Here is a 21,196-nt window from a genome sequence, read left to right on the forward strand (position 1 = left end):
TCAATAAACAGACCAAAAAAACAAAATATTTGCCAATATCAAAATATCACACTGCTGGAACTGTGGACAGCACAGTTCCGCACCAGGGTCGACACTGCAGAAGTAACAGTGTTCTCTCTCCTTACAGCCTCACGTGTAGCTTCACAACCCCTTCTTTCAATAAACAGACCAAAAAAACAAAACATCTGCACAATATCAAAATATCACACTGCTGGAACTGTTCAGAGCACAGTTCCGCACCAGGGTCGGCACTGTAGAAGCAACAGTGCTCTCTCTCCTTAAAGCCTCACGTGTTGCTTCCGAACCCCTACTTTCAACAAACAGACCAAACAAAACAAAACATCTGCACAATATCAAAATATCACACTGCTGGAACTGTGGAGAGCACAGTTCCGCACCAGGGTCGGCATTGCAGAATTAACAGTGCTCTCTCTCCTTACAGCCTCACGTGTTGCTTCCGAACCCCTACTTTCAATAAACAGACCAAACAAAACAAAACATCTGCACAATATCAAAATATCACATTGCTGGAACTGTGGAGAGCACAGTTCCGCACCAGGGTCGGCACTGCAGAAGTAACAGTGCTCTCTCTCCTTAAAGCCTCACGTGTTGCCTCCGAACCCCTACTTTCAATAAACAGACCAAAAAAACAAAACATCTGCACAATATCAAAATATCACACTGCTGGAACTGTTCAGAGCACAGTTCCGCACCAGGGTCGGCACTGTAGAAGCAACAGTGCTCTCTCTCCGTAAAGCCTCACGTGTTGCTTCCGAACCCCTACTTTCAATAAACAGACCAAAGAAAACAAAACATCTGCACAATATCAAAATATCACACTGCTGGAACTGTGGACAGCACAGTTCCGCACCAGGGTCGGCACTGCAGATGTAACAGTGCACTCTCTCCTTAAAGCCTCACGTGTTGCTTCCGAACCCCTACTTTCAATAAACAGACCAAAGAAAACAAAACATCTGCACAATATCAAAATATCACACTGCTGGAACTGTGGACAGCACAGTTCCGCACCAGGGTCGGCACTGCAGATGTAACAGTGCTCTCTCTCCTTAAAGCCTCACGTGTTGCTTCCGAACCCCTACTTTCAACAAACATCCCAAACAAAACAAAACATCTGCACAATATCAAAATATCACACTGCTGGAACTGTGGAAAGCACAGTTCCGCACTAGTGTCGGCACTGCAGAAGTAACAGTGCTCTCTCTCCTTAAAGCCTCACGTGTTGCTTCCGAACCCCTACTTTCAACAAACAGACCAAACAAAACAAAACATCTGCACAATATCAAAATATCACACTGCTGGAACTGTGGAGAGCACAGTTCCGCACCAGGGTCGGCATTGCAGAATTAACAGTGCTCTCTCTCCTTACAGCCTCACGTGTTGCTTCCGAACCCCTACTTTCAATAAACAGACCAAACAAAACAAAACATCTGCACAATATCAAAATATCACACTGCTGGAACTGTGGAGAGCACAGTTCCGCACCAGGGTCGGCACTGCAGAAGTAACAGTGCTCTCTCTCCTTAAAGCCTCACGTGTTGCCTCCGAACCCCTACTTTCAATAAACAGACCAAAAAAACAAAATATTTGCCAATATCAAAATATCACACTGCTGGAACTGTGGACAGCACAGTTCCGCACCAGGGTCGACACTGCAGAAGTAACAGTGTTCTCTCTCCTTACAGCCTCACGTGTAGCTTCACAACCCCTTCTTTCAATAAACAGACCAAAAAAACAAAACATCTGCACAATATCAAAATATCACACTGCTGGAACTGTTCAGAGCACAGTTCCGCACCAGGGTCGGCACTGTAGAAGCAACAGTGCTCTCTCTCCTTAAAGCCTCACGTGTTGCTTCCGAACCCCTACTTTCAACAAACAGACCAAACAAAACAAAACATCTGCACAATATCAAAATATCACACTGCTGGAACTGTGGAGAGCACAGTTCCGCACCAGGGTCGGCATTGCAGAATTAACAGTGCTCTCTCTCCTTACAGCCTCACGTGTTGCTTCCGAACCCCTACTTTCAATAAACAGACCAAACAAAACAAAACATCTGCACAATATCAAAATATCACATTGCTGGAACTGTGGAGAGCACAGTTCCGCACCAGGGTCGGCACTGCAGAAGTAACAGTGCTCTCTCTCCTTAAAGCCTCACGTGTTGCCTCCGAACCCCTACTTTCAATAAACAGACCAAAAAAACAAAACATCTGCACAATATCAAAATATCACACTGCTGGAACTGTTCAGAGCACAGTTCCGCACCAGGGTCGGCACTGTAGAAGCAACAGTGCTCTCTCTCCATAAAGCCTCACGTGTTGCTTCCGAACCCCTACTTTCAATAAACAGACCAAAGAAAACAAAACATCTGCACAATATCAAAATATCACACTGCTGGAACTGTGGACAGCACAGTTCCGCACCAGGGTCGGCACTGCAGATGTAACAGTGCTCTCTCTCCTTAAAGCCTCACGTGTTGCTTCCGAACCCCTACTTTCAACAAACATCCCAAACAAAACAAAACATCTGCACAATATCAAAATATCACACTGCTGGAACTGTGGAAAGCACAGTTCCGCACTAGTGTCGGCACTGCAGAAGTAACAGTGCTCTCTCTCCTTAAAGCCTCACGTGTTGCTTCCGAACCCCTACTTTCAACAAACAGACCAAACAAAACAAAACATCTGCACAATATCAAAATATCACACTGCTGGAACTGTGGAGAGCACAGTTCCGCACCAGGGTCGGCACTGCAGAAGTAACAGTGCTCTCTCTCCTTAAAGCCTCACGTGTTGCCTCCGAACCCCTACTTTCAATAAACAGACCAAAAAAACAAAATATTTGCACAATATCAAAATATCACACTGCTGGAACTGTGGACAGCACAGTTCCGCACCAGGGTCGGCACTGCAGAAGTAACAGTGCTCTCTCTCCTTACAGCCTCACGTGTAGCTTCACAACCCCTTCTTTCAATAAACAGACCAAAGAAAACAAAACATCTGCACAATATCAAAATATCACACTGCTGGAACTGTTTAGAGCACAGTTCCGCAACAGGGTCGGCACTGCAGATGTAACAGTGCTCTCTCTCCTTAAAGCCTCACGTGTTGCTTCCGAACCCCTACTTTCAACAAACATCCCAAACAAAACAAAACATCTGCACAATATCAAAATATCACACTGCTGGAACTGTGGAAAGCACAGTTCCGCACTAGTGTCGGCACTGCAGAAGTAACAGTGCTCTCTCTCCTTAAAGCCTCACGTGTTGCTTCCGAACCCCTACTTTCAACAAACAGACCAAACAAAACAAAACATCTGCACAATATCAAAATATCACACTGCTGGAACTGTGGAGAGCACAGTTCCGCACCAGGGTCGGTACTGCAGAATTAACAGTGCTCTCTCTCCTTACAGCCTCACGTGTTGCTTCCGAACCCCTACTTTCAATAAACAGACCAAACAAAACAAAACATCTGCACAATATCAAAATATCACACTGCTGGAACTGTGGAGAGCACAGTTCCGCACCAGGGTCGGCACTGCAGAAGTAACAGTGCTCTCTCTCCTTAAAGCCTCACGTGTTGCCTCCGAACCCCTACTTTCAATAAACAGACCAAAAAAACAAAATATTTGTACAATATCAAAATATCACACTGCTGGAACTGTGGAGATCACAGTTCCATACAAAGATTTTTATATATTTTTCTAATAAACTAGGAGATGACTACTGTCATAAGGCTTAAGGATTGTATATTGTACAAGTATAAAGAAAGAATTAAAGAAAAAAAAGATTTGTTATAGTAAATGTTATCGATAATATCTGGTAGAAGTACGGAGTGTTTCAGATAAACAGTGCCTTCACGTACACCGCCTCCGATTACTGAATAACTTAAAAAACCCTATTGTGTAACAGTTCTTAATTTAAATTTCTAGGTAAGTTTTTACTAATTATTACCTTGTCTTTCACCCTTCCAACATTGCTTCCGAACCCCTACTTTCAATAAACAGACCAAACAAAACAAAACATCTGCACAATATCAAAATATCACACTGCTGGAACTGTTTAGAGCACAGTTCCGCACCAGGGTCGGCACTGTAGAAGCAACAGTGCTCTCTCTCCTTAAAGCCTCACGTGTTGCTTCCGAACCCCTACTTTCAATAAACAGACCAAACAAAACAAAACATCTGCACAATATCAAAATATCACACTGCTGGAACTGTGGAGAGCACAGTTCCGCACCAGGGTCGGCACTGCAGAATTAACAGTGCTCTCTCTCCTTACAGCCTCACGTGTTGCTTCCGAACCCCTACTTTCAATAAACAGACCAAACAAAACAAAACATCTGCACAATATCAAAATATCACACTGCTGGAACTGTGGAGAGCACAGTTCCGCACCAGGGTCGGCACTGCAGAAGTAACAGTGCTCTCTCTCCTTAAAGCCTCACGTGTTGCCTCCGAACCCCTACTTTCAATAAACAGACCAAAAAAACAAAATATTTGCACAATATCAAAATATCACACTGCTGGAACTGTGGACAGCACAGTTCCGCACCAGGGTCGGCACTGCAGAAGTAACAGTGCTCTCTCTCCTTACAGCCTCACGTGTAGCTTCACAACCCCTTCTTTCAATAAACAGACCAAAAAAAAACAAAACATCTGCACAATATCAAAATATCACACTGCTGGAACTGTTTAGAGCACAGTTCCGCACCAGGGTCGGCACTGCAGATGTAACAGTGCTCTCTCTCCTTAAAGCCTCACGTGTTGCTTCCGAACCCCTACTTTCAACAAACATCCCAAACAAAACAAAACATCTGCACAATATCAAAATATCACACTGCTGGAACTGTGGAAAGCACAGTTCCGCACTAGTGTCGGCACTGCAGAAGTAACAGTGCTCTCTCTCCTTAAAGCCTCACGTGTTGCTTCCGAACCCCTACTTTCAACAAACAGACCAAACAAAACAAAACATCTGCACAATATCAAAATATCACACTGCTGGAACTGTGGAGAGCACAGTTCCGCACCAGGGTCGGTACTGCAGAATTAACAGTGCTCTCTCTCCTTACAGCCTCACGTGTTGCCTCCGAACCCCTACTTTCAATAAACAGACCAAAAAAACAAAATATTTGCACAATATCAAAATATCACACTGCTGGAACTGTGGACAGCACAGTTCCGCACCAGGGTCGACACTGCGGAAGTAACAGTGCTCTCTCTCCTTACAGCCTCACGTGTAGCTTCACAACCCCTTCTTTCAATAAACAGACAAAAAAAAACAAAACATCTGCACAATATCAAAATATCACACTGCTGGAACTGTGGAGATCTCAGTTCCATACAAAGATTTTTATATCTTATTCTAATAAACTAGGAGATGAGTACTCTCATAAGGCTTAAGGATTGTATATTGTACAAGTATAAAGAAAGAATTCAAGAAAAAAAAAGATTTGTTATAGTAAATGTTATCGATAATATCTGGTAGAAGTACGGGGTGTTTCAGATAAACAGTGCCTTCACGTACACCGCCTCCGATTACTGAATAACTTAAAAAACCCTATTGTGTAACAGTTCTTAATTTAAATTTCTAGGTAAGTTTTTACTAATTATTACCTTGTCTTTCACCCTTCCAACACGTTTTCGGGTATATTTCAGGTTAATACAGCCCTTGCTTTCCACCATCTTGTTTTCACAACTGAAAAAAAAACAATGATTACCTTGTCTTTCACCCTTCCAACACGTTTTCGGGTATATTTCAGGTTAATATTGCCCTTGCTTTCCACCATCTTGTTTTCACAACTGAAAAAAAAACAATACAACGCTTTAATATTCCTTTTACCAACTAATTTAAAAATAAAGGGAACGTTCCAATCATGCAGAATAAAAAAATAAATCGTTAACCAGAGTCGGCACTGCAGAAGTAACAGTGCTCACACTACCTTACAGCCTCTCGTGTTGCTTCTGAACCCCTTCTTTCAATAAACAGACTAAACAAAACGAAACATCTACACAATATTAAAATATCACACTGCTGGAACTGTTCAGAGCACAGTTCCGCACCAGGGTCGGCACTGTAGAAGCAACAGTGCTCTCTCTCCGTAAAGCCTCACGTGTTGCTTCCGAACCCCTACTTTCAATAAACAGACCAAAGAAAACAAAACATCTGCACAATATCAAAATATCACACTGCTGGAACTGTGGACAGCACAGTTCCGCACCAGGGTCGGCACTGCAGATGTAACAGTGCTCTCTCTCCTTAAAGCCTCACGTGTTGCTTCCGAACCCCTACTTTCAACAAACATCCCAAACAAAACAAAACATCTGCACAATATCAAAATATCACACTGCTGGAACTGTGGAGATCACAGTTCCATACAAAGATTTTTATATCTTATTCTAATAAACTAGGAGATGAGTACTCTCATAAGGCTTAAGGATTGTATATTGTACAAGTATAAAGAAAGAATTCAAGAAAAAAAAAGATTTGTTATAGTAAATGTTATCGATAATATCTGGTAGAAGTACGGAGTGTTTCAGATAAACAGTGCCTTCACGTACACCGCCTCCGATTACTGAATAACTTAAAAAACCCTATTGTGTAACAGTTCTTAATTTAAATTTCTAGGTAAGTTTTTACTAATTATTACCTTGTCTTTCACCCTTCCAACACGTTTTCGGGTATATTTCAGGTTAATACAGCCCTTGCTTTCCACCATCTTGTTTTCACAACTGAAAAAAAAACAATACAACGCTTTAATATTCCTTTTACCAACTAATTTAAAAATAAAGGGAACGTTCCAATCATGCAGAATAAAAAAATAAATCGTTAACCAGAGTCGGCACTGCAGAAGTAACAGTGCTCACACTACCTTACAGCCTCTCGTGTTGCTTCTGAACCCCTTCTTTCAATAAACAGACTAAACAAAACGAAACATCTACACAATATTAAAATATCACACTGCTGGAACTGTTCAGAGCACAGTTCCGCACCAGGGTCGACACTGTAGAAGCAACAGTGCTCTCTCTCCGTAAAGCCTCACGTGTTGCTTCCGAACCCCTACTTTCAATAAACAGACCAAAGAAAACAAAACATCTGCACAATATCAAAATATCACACTGCTGGAACTGTGGACAGCACAGTTCCGCACCAGGGTCGGCACTGCAGATGTAACAGTGCTCTCTCTCCTTAAAGCCTCACGTGTTGCTTCCGAACCCCTACTTTCAACAAACATCCCAAACAAAACAAAACATCTGCACAATATCAAAATATCACACTGCTGGAACTGTGGAAAGCACAGTTCCGCACTAGTGTCGGCACTGCAGAAGTAACAGTGCTCTCTCTCCTTAAAGCCTCGCGTGTTGCTTCCGAACCCCTACTTTCAACAAACAGACCAAACAAAACAAAACATCTGCACAATATCAAAATATCACACTGCTGGAACTGTGGAGAGCACAGTTCCGCACCAGGGTCGGCATTGCAGAATTAACAGTGCTCTCTCTCCTTACAGCCTCACGTGTTGCTTCCGAACCCCTACTTTCAATAAACAGACCAAACAAAACAAAACATCTGCACAATATCAAAATATCACACTGCTGGAACTGTGGAGAGCACAGTTCCGCACCAGGGTCGGCACCGCAGAAGTAACAGTGCTCTCTCTCCTTAAAGCCTCACGTGTTGCCTCCGAACCCCTACTTTCAATAAACAGACCAAAAAAACAAAATATTTGCACAACATCAAAATATCACACTGCTGGAACTGTGGACAGCACAGTTCCGCACCAGGGTCGACACTGCAGAAGTAACAGTGCTCTCTCTCCTTACAGCCTCACGTGTAGATTCACAACCCCTTCTTTCAATAAACAGACCAAAAAAACAAAACATCTGCACAATATCAAAATATCACACTGCTGGAACTGTTCAGAGCACAGTTCCGCACCAGGGTCGGCACTGTAGAAGCAACAGTGCTCTCTCTCCGTAAAGCCTCACGTGTTGCTTCCGAACCCCTACTTTCAATAAACAGACCAAAGAAAACAAAACATCTGCACAATATCAAAATATCACACTGCTGGAACTGTGGACAGCACAGTTCCGCACCAGGGTCGGCACTGCAGATGTAACAGTGCTCTCTCTCCTTAAAGCCTCACGTGTTGCTTCCGAACCCCTACTTTCAACAAACATCCCAAACAAAACAAAACATCTGCACAATATCAAAATATCACACTGCTGGAACTGTGGAGAGCACAGTTCCGCACCAGGGTCGGCATTGCAGAATTAACAGTGCTCTCTCTCCTTAAAGCCTCACGTGTTGCCTCCGAACCCCTACTTTCAATAAACAGACCAAAAAAACAAAATATTTGCACATTATCAAAATATCACACTGCTGGAACTGTGGACAGCACAGTTCCGCACCAGGGTCGACACTGCGGAAGTAACAGTGCTCTCTCTCCTTACAGCCTCACGTGTAGCTTCACAACCCCTTCTTTCAATAAACAGACCAAACAAAACAAAACATCTGCACAATATCAAAATATCACACTGCTGGAACTGTGGAGAGCACAGTTCCGCACCAGGGTCGGCACTGCAGAAGTAACAGTGCTCTCTCTCCTTAAAGCCTCACGTGTTGCCTCCGAACCCCTACTTTCAATAAACAGACCAAAAAAACAAAATATTTGCACAATATCAAAATATCACACTGCTGGAACTGTGGACAGCACAGTTCCGCACCAGGGTCGGCACTGCAGAAGTAACAGTGCTCTCTCTCCTTACAGCCTCACGTGTAGCTTCACAACCCCTTCTTTCAATAAACAGACCAAAAAAAAACAAAACATCTGCACAATATCAAAATATCACACTGCTGGAACTGTTTAGAGCACAGTTCCGCACCAGGGTCGGCACTGCAGATGTAACAGTGCTCTCTCTCCTTAAAGCCTCACGTGTTGCTTCCGAACCCCTACTTTCAACAAACATCCCAAACAAAACAAAACATCTGCACAATATCAAAATATCACACTGCTGGAAGTGTGGAAAGCACAGTTCCGCACTAGTGTCGGCACTGCAGAAGTAACAGTGCTCTCTCTCCTTAAAGCCTCACGTGTTGCTTCCGAACCCCTACTTTCAACAAACAGACCAAACAAAACAAAACATCTGCACAATATCAAAATATCACACTGCTGGAACTGTGGAGAGCACAGTTCCGCACCAGGGTCGGTACTGCAGAATTAACAGTGCTCTCTCTCCTTACAGCCTCACGTGTTGCCTCCGAACCCCTACTTTCAATAAACAGACCAAAAAAACAAAATATTTGCACAATATCAAAATATCACACTGCTGGAACTGTGGAGAGCACAGTTCCGCACCAGGGTCGGTACTGCAGAATTAACAGTGCTCTCTCTCCTTACAGCCTCACGTGTTGCCTCCGAACCCCTACTTTCAATAAACAGACCAAAAAAACAAAATATTTGCACAATATCAAAATATCACACTGCTGGAACTGTGGACAGCACAGTTCCGCACCAGGGTCGACACTGCGGAAGTAACAGTGCTCTCTCTCCTTACAGCCTCACGTGTAGCTTCACAACCCCTTCTTTCAATAAACAGACAAAAAAAAACAAAACATCTGCACAATATCAAAATATCACACTGCTGGAACTGTGGAGATCTCAGTTCCATACAAAGATTTTTATATCTTATTCTAATAAACTAGGAGATGAGTACTCTCATAAGGCTTAAGGATTGTATATTGTACAAGTATAAAGAAAGAATTCAAGAAAAAAAAAGATTTGTTATAGTAAATGTTATCGATAATATCTGGTAGAAGTACGGGGTGTTTCAGATAAACAGTGCCTTCACGTACACCGCCTCCGATTACTGAATAACTTAAAAAACCCTATTGTGTAACAGTTCTTAATTTAAATTTCTAGGTAAGTTTTTACTAATTATTACCTTGTCTTTCACCCTTCCAACACGTTTTCGGGTATATTTCAGGTTAATACAGCCCTTGCTTTCCACCATCTTGTTTTCACAACTGAAAAAAAAACAATGATTACCTTGTCTTTCACCCTTCCAACACGTTTTCGGGTATATTTCAGGTTAATACAGCCCTTGCTTTCCACCATCTTGTTTTCACAACTGAAAAAAAAACAATACAACGCTTTAATATTCCTTTTACCAACTAATTTAAAAATAAAGGGAACGTTCCAATCATGCAGAATAAAAAAATAAATCGTTAACCAGAGTCGGCACTGCAGAAGTAACAGTGCTCACACTACCTTACAGCCTCTCGTGTTGCTTCTGAACCCCTTCTTTCAATAAACAGACTAAACAAAACGAAACATCTACACAATATTAAAATATCACACTGCTGGAACTGTTCAGAGCACAGTTCCGCACCAGGGTCGGCACTGTAGAAGCAACAGTGCTCTCTCTCCGTAAAGCCTCACGTGTTGCTTCCGAACCCCTACTTTCAATAAACAGACCAAAGAAAACAAAACATCTGCACAATATCAAAATATCACACTGCTGGAACTGTGGACAGCACAGTTCCGCACCAGGGTCGGCACTGCAGATGTAACAGTGCTCTCTCTCCTTAAAGCCTCACGTGTTGCTTCCGAACCCCTACTTTCAACAAACATCCCAAACAAAACAAAACATCTGCACAATATCAAAATATCACACTGCTGGAACTGTGGAGATCACAGTTCCATACAAAGATTTTTATATCTTATTCTAATAAACTAGGAGATGAGTACTCTCATAAGGCTTAAGGATTGTATATTGTACAAGTATAAAGAAAGAATTCAAGAAAAAAAAAGATTTGTTATAGTAAATGTTATCGATAATATCTGGTAGAAGTACGGAGTGTTTCAGATAAACAGTGCCTTCACGTACACCGCCTCCGATTACTGAATAACTTAAAAAACCCTATTGTGTAACAGTTCTTAATTTAAATTTCTAGGTAAGTTTTTACTAATTATTACCTTGTCTTTCACCCTTCCAACACGTTTTCGGGTATATTTCAGGTTAATACAGCCCTTGCTTTCCACCATCTTGTTTTCACAACTGAAAAAAAAACAATACAACGCTTTAATATTCCTTTTACCAACTAATTTAAAAATAAAGGGAACGTTCCAATCATGCAGAATAAAAAAATAAATCGTTAACCAGAGTCGGCACTGCAGAAGTAACAGTGCTCACACTACCTTACAGCCTCTCGTGTTGCTTCTGAACCCCTTCTTTCAATAAACAGACTAAACAAAACGAAACATCTACACAATATTAAAATATCACACTGCTGGAACTGTTCAGAGCACAGTTCCGCACCAGGGTCGGCACTGTAGAAGCAACAGTGCTCTCTCTCCGTAAAGCCTCACGTGTTGCTTCCGAACCCCTACTTTCAATAAACAGACCAAAGAAAACAAAACATCTGCACAATATCAAAATATCACACTGCTGGAACTGTGGACAGCACAGTTCCGCACCAGGGTCGGCACTGCAGATGTAACAGTGCTCTCTCTCCTTAAAGCCTCACGTGTTGCTTCCGAACCCCTACTTTCAACAAACATCCCAAACAAAACAAAACATCTGCACAATATCAAAATATCACACTGCTGGAACTGTGGAAAGCACAGTTCCGCACTAGTGTCGGCACTGCAGAAGTAACAGTGCTCTCTCTCCTTAAAGCCTCGCGTGTTGCTTCCGAACCCCTACTTTCAACAAACAGACCAAACAAAACAAAACATCTGCACAATATCAAAATATCACACTGCTGGAACTGTGGAAAGCACAGTTCCGCACCAGGGTCGGCACTGCAGAAGTAACAGTGCTCTCTCTCCTTACAGCCTCACGTGTTGCTTCCGAACCCCTACTTTCAATAAACAGACCAAACAAAACAAAACATCTGCACAATATCAAAATATCACACTGCTGGAACTGTGGACAGCACAGTTCCGCACCAGGGTCGGCACTGCAGAAGTAACAGTGCTCTCTCTCCTTACAGCCTCACGTGTTGCTTCCGAACCCCTACTTTCAATAAACAGACCAAACAAAACAAAACATCTGCACAATATCAAAATATCACACTGCTGGAACTGTGGAGAGCACAGTTCCGCACCAGGGTCGGCACTGCAGAAGTAACAGTGCTCTCTCTCCTTAAAGCTCACGTGTTGCCTCCGAACCCCTACTTTCAATAAACAGACCAAAAAAACAAAATATTTGCACAATATGAAAATATCACACTGCTAGAACTGTGGAGATCACAGTTCCATACAAAGATTTTTATATCTTTTTCTAATAAACTAGGAGATGAGTACTCTCATAAGGCTTAAGGATTGTATATTGTACAAGTATAAAGAAAGAATTCAAGAAAAAAAAAGATTTGTTATAGTAAATGTTATCGATAATATCTGGTAGAAGTACGGTGTGTTTCAGATAAACAGTGCCTTCACGTACACCGCCTCCGATTACTGAATAACTTAAAAAACCCTATTGTGTAACAGTTCTTAATTTAAATTTCTAGGTAAGTTTTTACTAATTATTACCTTGTCTTTCACCCTTCCAACACGTTTTCGGGTATATTTCAGGTTAATACAGCCCTTGCTTTCCACCATCTTGTTTTCACAACTGAAAAAAAAACAATACAACGCTTTAATATTCCTTTTACCAACTAATTTAAAAATAAAGGGAACGTTCCATACATGCAGAATAAAAAAATAAATCGTTAACCAGAGTCGGCACTGCAGAAGTAACAGTGCTCACACTACCTTACAGCCTCTCGTGTTGCTTCTGAACCCCTTCTTTCAATAAACAGACTAAACAAAACGAAACATCTACACAATATTAAAATATCACACTGCTGGAACTGTTCAGAGCACAGTTCCGCACCAGGGTCGGCACTGTAGAAGCAACAGTGCTCTCTCTCCTTACAGCCTCACGTGTAGCTTCCGAACAACCTCTTTCAATAAACAGACGAAAGAAAACAAAACATCTGCACAATATCAAAATATCACACTGCTGGAACTGTGGAGAGCACAGTTCCATACAAAGATTTTTATATCTTTTTCTAATAAACTAGGAGATGAGTACTCTCATAAGGCTTAAGGATTATATATTGTACAAGTATAAAGAAAGAATTAAAGAAAAAAAAAGATTTGTTATAGTAAATGTTATCGATAATATCTGGTAGAAGTACGGAGTGTTTCAGATAAACAGTGCCTTCACGTACACCGCCTCCGATTACTGAATAACTTAAAAAACCCTATTGTGTAACAGTTCTTAATTTAAATTTCTAGGTAAGTTTTTACTAATTATTACCTTGTCTTTCACCCTTCCAACACGTTTTCGGGTATATTTCAGGTTAATACAGCCCTTGCTTTCCACCATCTTGTTTTCACAACTGAAAAAAAAAGCAATACAACGCTTTAATATTCCTTTTACCAACTAATTTAAAAATAAAGGGAACGTTCCATACATGCAGAATAAAAAAATAAATCGTTACCAGAGTCGGCACTGCAGAAGTAACAGTGCTCACACTACCTTACAGCCTCTCGTGTTGCTTCTGAACCCCTTCTTTCAATAAACAGACCAAACAAAACGAAACATCTGCACAATATTAAAATATCACACTGCTGGAACTGTTTAGAGCACAGTTCCGCACCAGGGTCGGCACTGTAGAAGCAACAGTGCTCTCTCTCCTTAAAGCCTCACGTGTTGCTTCCGAACCCCTACTTTCAATAAACAGACGAAAGAAAACAAAACATCTGCACAATATCAAAATATCACACTGCTGGAACTGTGGACAGCACAGTTCCGCACCAGGGTCGGCACTGCAGAAGTAACAGTGCTCTCTCTCCTTAAAGCCTCACGTGTTGCTTCCGAACCCCTACTTTCAATAAACAGACGAAAGAAAACAAAACATCTGCACAATATCAAAATATCACACTGCTGGAACTGTGGAGAGCACAGTTCCGCACCAGGGTCGGCACTGCAGAAGTAACAGTGCTCTCTCTCCTTACAGCCTCACGTGTAGCTTCACAACCCCTTCTTTCAATAAACAGACAAAAAAAAACAAAACATCTGCACAATATCAAAATATCACACTGCTGGAACTGTGGAGATCACAGTTCCATACAAAGATTTTTATATCTTATTCTAATAAACTAGGAGATGAGTACTCTCATAAGGCTTAAGGATTGTATATTGTACAAGTATAAAGAAAGAATTCAAGAAAAAAAAAGATTTGTTATAGTAAATGTTATCGATAATATCTGGTAGAAGTACGGAGTGTTTCAGATAAACAGTGCCTTCACGTACACCGCCTCCGATTACTGAATAACTTAAAAAACCCTATTGTGTAACAGTTCTTAATTTAAATTTCTAGGTAAGTTTTTACTAATTATTACCTTGTCTTTCACCCTTCCAACACGTTTTCGGGTATATTTCAGGTTAATACAGCCCTTGCTTTCCACCATCTTGTTTTCACAACTGAAAAAAAAACAATACAACGCTTTAATATTCCTTTTACCAACTAATTTAAAAATAAAGGGAACGTTCCAATCATGCAGAATAAAAAAATAAATCGTTAACCAGAGTCGGCACTGCAGAAGTAACAGTGCTCACACTACCTTACAGCCTCTCGTGTTGCTTCTGAACCCCTTCTTTCAATAAACAGACTAAACAAAACGAAACATCTACACAATATCAAAATATCACACTGCTGGAACTGTGGACAGCACAGTTCCGCACCAGGGTCGGCACTGCAGATGTAACAGTGCTCTCTCTCCTTAAAGCCTCACGTGTTGCTTCCGAACCCCTACTTTCAACAAACATCCCAAACAAAACAAAACATCTGCACAATATCAAAATATCACACTGCTGGAACTGTGGAAAGCACAGTTCCGCACTAGTGTCGGCACTGCAGAAGTAACAGTGCTCTCTCTCCTTAAAGCCTCACGTGTTGCTACCGAACCCCTACTTTCAACAAACAGACCAAACAAAACAAAACATCTGCACAATATCAAAATATCACACTGCTGGAACTGTGGAGAGCACAGTTCCGCACCAGGGTCGGCACTGCAGAATTAACAGTGCTCTCTCTCCTTACAGCCTCACGTGTTGCTTCCGAACCCCTACTTTCAATAAACAGACCAAACAAAACAAAACATCTGCACAATATCAAAATATCACACTGCTGGAACTGTGGAGAGCACAGTTCCGCACCAGGGTCGGCACTGCAGAAGTAACAGTGCTCTCTCTCCTTAAAGCCTCACGTGTTGCCTCCGAACCCCTACTTTCAATAAACAGACCAAAAAAACAAAATATTTGTACAATATCAAAATATCACACTGCTGGAACTGTGGACAGCACAGTTCCGCACCAGGGTCGACACTGCAGAAGTAACAGTGCTCTCTCTCCTTACAGCCTCACGTGTAGCTTCACAACCCCTTCTTTCAATAAACAGACCAAAAAAACAAAACATCTGCACAATATCAAAATATCACACTGCTGGAACTGTGGAGATCACAGTTCCATACAAAGATTTTTATATATTTTTCTAATAAACTAGGAGATGACTACTGTCATAAGGCTTAAGGATTGTATATTGTACAAGTATAAAGAAAGAATTAAAGAAAAAAAAGAATTGTTATAGTAAATGTTATCGATAATATCTGGTAGAAGTACGGAGTGTTTCAGATAAACAGTGCCTTCACGTACACCGCCTCCGATTACTGAATAACTTAAAAAACCCTATTGTGTAACAGTTCTTAATTTAAATTTCTAGGTAAGTTTTTACTAATTATTACCTTGTCTTTCACCCTTCCAACATTGCTTCCGAACCCCTACTTTCAATAAACAGACCAAACAAAACAAAACATCTGCACAATATCAAAATATCACACTGCTGGAACTGTTTAGAGCACAGTTCCGCACCAGGGTCGGCACTGTAGAAGCAACAGTGCTCTCTCTCCTTAAAGCCTCACGTGTTGCTTCCGAACCCCTACTTTCAATAAACAGACCAAACAAAACAAAACATCTGCACAATATCAAAAAATCACACTGCTGGAACTGTGGAGAGCACAGTTCCGCACCAGGGTCGGCACTGCAGAATTAACAGTGCTCTCTCTCCTTACAGCCTCACGTGTTGCTTCCGAACCCCTACTTTCAATAAACAGACCAAACAAAACAAAACATCTGCACAATATCAAAATATTACACTGCTGGAACTGTGGAGAGCACAGTTCCGCACCAGGGTCGGCACTGCAGAATTAACAGTGCTCTCTCTCCTTACAGCCTCACGTGTTGCTTCCGAATCCCTACTTTCAATAAACAGACCAAACAAAACAAAACATCTGCACAATATCAAAATATCACACTGCTGGAACTGTGGAGAGCACAGTTCCGCACCAGGGTCGGCACTGCAGAAGTAACAGTGCTCTCTCTCCTTACAGCCTCACGTGTAGTTTCACAACCCCTTCTTTCAATAAACAGACAAAAAAAAACAAAACATCTGCACAATATCAAAATATCACACTGCTGGAACTGTGGAGATCACAGTTCCATACAAAGATTTTTATATCTTATTCTAATAAACTAGGAGATGAGTACTCTCATAAGGCTTAAGGATTGTATATTGTACAAGTATAAAGAAAGAATTCAAGAAAAAAAAAGATTTGTTATAGTAAATGTTATCGATAATATCTGGTAGAAGTACGGAGTGTTTCAGATAAACAGTGCCTTCACGTACACCGCCTCCGATTACTGAATAACTTAAAAAACCCTATTGTGTAACAGTTCTTAATTTAAATTTCTAGGTAAGTTTTCACTAATTATTACCTTGTCTTTCACCCTTCCAACACGTTTTCGGGTATATTTCAGGTTAATACAGCCCTTGCTTTCCACCATCTTGTTTTCACAACTGAAAAAAAAACAATACAACGCTTTAATATTCCTTTTACCAACTAATTTAAAAATAAAGGGAACGTTCCAATCATGCAGAATAAAAAAATAAATCGTTAACCAGAGTCGGCACTGCAGAAGTAACAGTGCTCACACTACCTTACAGCCTCTCGTGTTGCTTCTGAACCCCTTCTTTCAATAAACAGACTAAACAAAACGAAACATCTACACAATATTAAAATATCACACTGCTGGAACTGTTCAGAGCACAGTTCCGCACCAGGGTCGGCACTGTAGAAGCAACAGTGCTCTCTCTCCGTAAAGCCTCACGTGTTGCTTCCGAACCCCTACTTTCAATAAACAGACCAAAGAAAACAAAACATCTGCACAATATCAAAATATCACACTGCTGGAACTGTGGACAGCACAGTTCCGCACCAGGGTCGGCACTGCAGATGTAACAGTGCTCTCTCTCCTTAAAGCCTCACGTGTTGCTTCCGAACCCCTACTTTCAACAAACATCCCAAACAAAACAAAACATCTGCACAATATCAAAATATCACACTGCTGGAACTGTGGAAAGCACAGTTCCGCACTAGTGTCGGCACTGCAGAAGTAACAGTGCTCTCTCTCCTTAAAGCCTCACGTGTTGCTTCCGAACCCCTACTTTCAACAAACAGACCAAACAAAACAAAACATCTGCACAATATCAAAATATCACACTGCTGGAACTGTGGAGAGCACAGTTCCGCACCAGGGTCGGCATTGCAGAATTAACAGTGCTCTCTCTCCTTACAGCCTCACGTGTTGCTTCCGAACCCCTACTTTCAATAAACAGACCAAACAAAACAAAACATCTGCACAATATCAAAATATCACACTGCTGGAACTGTGGAGAGCACAGTTCCGCACCAGGGTCGGCACTGCAGAAGTAACAGTGCTCTCTCTCCTTAAAGCCTCACGTGTTGCCTCCGAACCCCTACTTTCAATAAACAGACCAAAAAAACAAAATATTTGCCAATATCAAAATATCACACTGCTGGAACTGTGGACAGCACAGTTCCGCACCAGGGTCGACACTGCAGAAGTAACAGTGTTCTCTCTCCTTACAGCCTCACGTGTAGCTTCACAACCCCTTCTTTCAATAAACAGACCAAAAAAACAAAACATCTGCACAATATCAAAATATCACACTGCTGGAACTGTTCAGAGCACAGTTCCGCACCAGGGTCGGCACTGTAGAAGCAACAGTGCTCTCTCTCCTTAAAGCCTCACGTGTTGCTTCCGAACCCCTACTTTCAACAAACAGACCAAACAAAACAAAACATCTGCACAATATCAAAATATCACACTGCTGGAACTGTGGAGAGCACAGTTCCGCACCAGGGTCGGCATTGCAGAATTAACAGTGCTCTCTCTCCTTACAGCCTCACGTGTTGCTTCCGAACCCCTACTTTCAATAAACAGACCAAACAAAACAAAACATCTGCACAATATCAAAATATCACATTGCTGGAACTGTGGAGAGCACAGTTCCGCACCAGGGTCGGCACTGCAGAAGTAACAGTGCTCTCTCTCCTTAAAGCCTCACGTGTTGCCTCCGAACCCCTACTTTCAATAAACAGACCAAAAAAACAAAACATCTGCACAATATCAAAATATCACACTGCTGGAACTGTTCAGAGCACAGTTCCGCACCAGGGTCGGCACTGTAGAAGCAACAGTGCTCTCTCTCCGTAAAGCCTCACGTGTTGCTTCCGAACCCCTACTTTCAATAAACAGACCAAAGAAAACAAAACATCTGCACAATATCAAAATATCACACTGCTGGAACTGTTCAGAGCACAGTTCCGCACCAGGGTCGGCACTGTAGAAGCAACAGTGCTCTCTCTCCTTAAAGCCTCACGTGTTGCTTCCGAACCCCTACTTTCAACAAACAGACCAAACAAAACAAAACATCTGCACAATATCAAAATATCACACTGCTGGAACTGTGGAGAGCACAGTTCCGCACCAGGGTCGGCATTGCAGAATTAACAGTGCTCTCTCTCCTTACAGCCTCACGTGTTGCTTCCGAACCCCTACTTTCAATAAACATCCCAAACAAAACAAAACATCTGCACAATATCAAAATATCACACTGCTGGAACTGTGGAAAGCACAGTTCCGCACTAGTGTCGGCACTGCAGAAGTAACAGTGCTCTCTCTCCTTAAAGCCTCACGTGTTGCTTCCGAACCCCTACTTTCAACAAACAGACCAAACAAAACAAAACATCTGCACAATATCAAAATATCACACTGCTGGAACTGTGGAGAGCACAGTTCCGCACCAGGGTCGGCATTGCAGAATTAACAGTGCTCTCTCTCCTTACAGCCTCACGTGTTGCTTCCGAACCCCTACTTTCAATAAACAGACCAAACAAAACAAAACATCTGCACAATATCAAAATATCACACTGCTGGAACTGTGGAGAGCACAGTTCCGCACCAGGGTCGGCACTGCAGAAGTAACAGTGCTCTCTCTCCTTAAAGCCTCACGTGTTGCCTCCGAACCCCTACTTTCAATAAACAGACCAAAAAAACAAAATATTTGCCAATATCAAAATATCACACTGCTGGAACTGTGGACAGCACAGTTCCGCACCAGGGTCGACACTGCAGAAGTAACAGTGTTCTCTCTCCTTACAGCCTCACGTGTAGCTTCACAACCCCTTCTTTCAATAAACAGACCAAAAAAACAAAACATCTGCACAATATCAAAATATCACACTGCTGGAACTGTTCAGAGCACAGTTCCGCACCAGGGTCGGCACTGTAGAAGCAACAGTGCTCTCTCTCCTTAAAGCCTCACGTGTTGCTTCCGAACCCCTACTTTCAACAAACAGACCAAACAAAACAAAACATCTGCACAATATCAAAATATCACACTGCTGGAACTGTGGAGAGCACAGTTCCGCACCAGGGTCGGCATTGCAGAATTAACAGTGCTCTCTCTCCTTACAGCCTCACGTGTTGCTTCCGAACCCCTACTTTCAATAAACAGACCAAACAAAACAAAACATCTGCACAATATCAAAATATCACATTGCTGGAACTGTGGAGAGCACAGTTCCGCACCAGGGTCGGCACTGCAGAAGTAACAGTGCTCTCTCTCCTTAAAGCCTCACGTGTTGCATCCGAACCCCTACTTTCAATAAACAGACCAAAAAAACAAAACATCTGCACAATATCAAAATATCACACTGCTGGAACTGTTCAGAGCACAGTTCCGCACCAGGGTCGGCACTGTAGAAGCAACAGTGCTCTCTCTCCATAAAGCCTCACGTGTTGCTTCCGAACCCCTACTTTCAATAAACAGACCAAAGAAAACAAAACATCTGCACAATATCAAAATATCACACTGCTGGAACTGTGGACAGCACAGTTCCGCACCAGGGTCGGCACTGCAGATGTAACAGTGCTCTCTCTCCTTAAAGCCTCACGTGTTGCTTCCGAACCCCTACTTTCAACAAACATCCCAAACAAAACAAAACATCTGCACAATATCAAAATATCACACTGCTGGAACTGTGGAAAGCACAGTTCCGCACTAGTGTCGGCACTGCAGAAGTAACAGTGCTCTCTCTCCTTAAAGCCTCACGTGTTGCTTCCGAACCCCTACTTTCAACAAACAGACCAAACAAAACAAAACATCTGCACAATATCAAAATATCACACTGCTGGAACTGTGGAGAGCACAGTTCCGCACCAGGGTCGGCATTGCAGAATTAACAGTGCTCTCTCTCCTTACAGCCTCACGTGTTGCTTCCGAACCCCTACTTTCAATAAACAGACCAAACAAAACAAAACATCTGCACAATATCAAAATATCACACTGCTGGAACTGTGGAGAGCACAGTTCCGCACCAGGGTCGGCACTGCAGAAGTAACAGTGCTCTCTCTCCTTAAAGCCTCACGTGTTGCCTCCGAACCCCTACTTTCAATAAACAGACCAAAAAAACAAAATATTTGCCAATATCAAAATATCACACTGCTGGAACTGTGGACAGCACAGTTCCGCACCAGGGTCGACACTGCAGAAGTAACAGTGTTCTCTCTCCTTACAGCCTCACGTGTAGCTTCACAACCCCTTCTTTCAATAAACAGACCAAAAAAACAAAACATCTGCACAATATCAAAATATCACACTGCTGGAACTGTTCAGAGCACAGTTCCGCACCAGGGTCGGCACTGTAGAAGCAACAGTGCTCTCTCTCCTTAAAGCCTCACGTGTTGCTTC

This window comes from Lycorma delicatula, chromosome 2 (genome assembly GCF_047948215.1).
Source record: "Lycorma delicatula isolate Av1 chromosome 2, ASM4794821v1, whole genome shotgun sequence".
Classification (NCBI taxonomy): domain Eukaryota; kingdom Metazoa; phylum Arthropoda; class Insecta; order Hemiptera; family Fulgoridae; genus Lycorma; species Lycorma delicatula.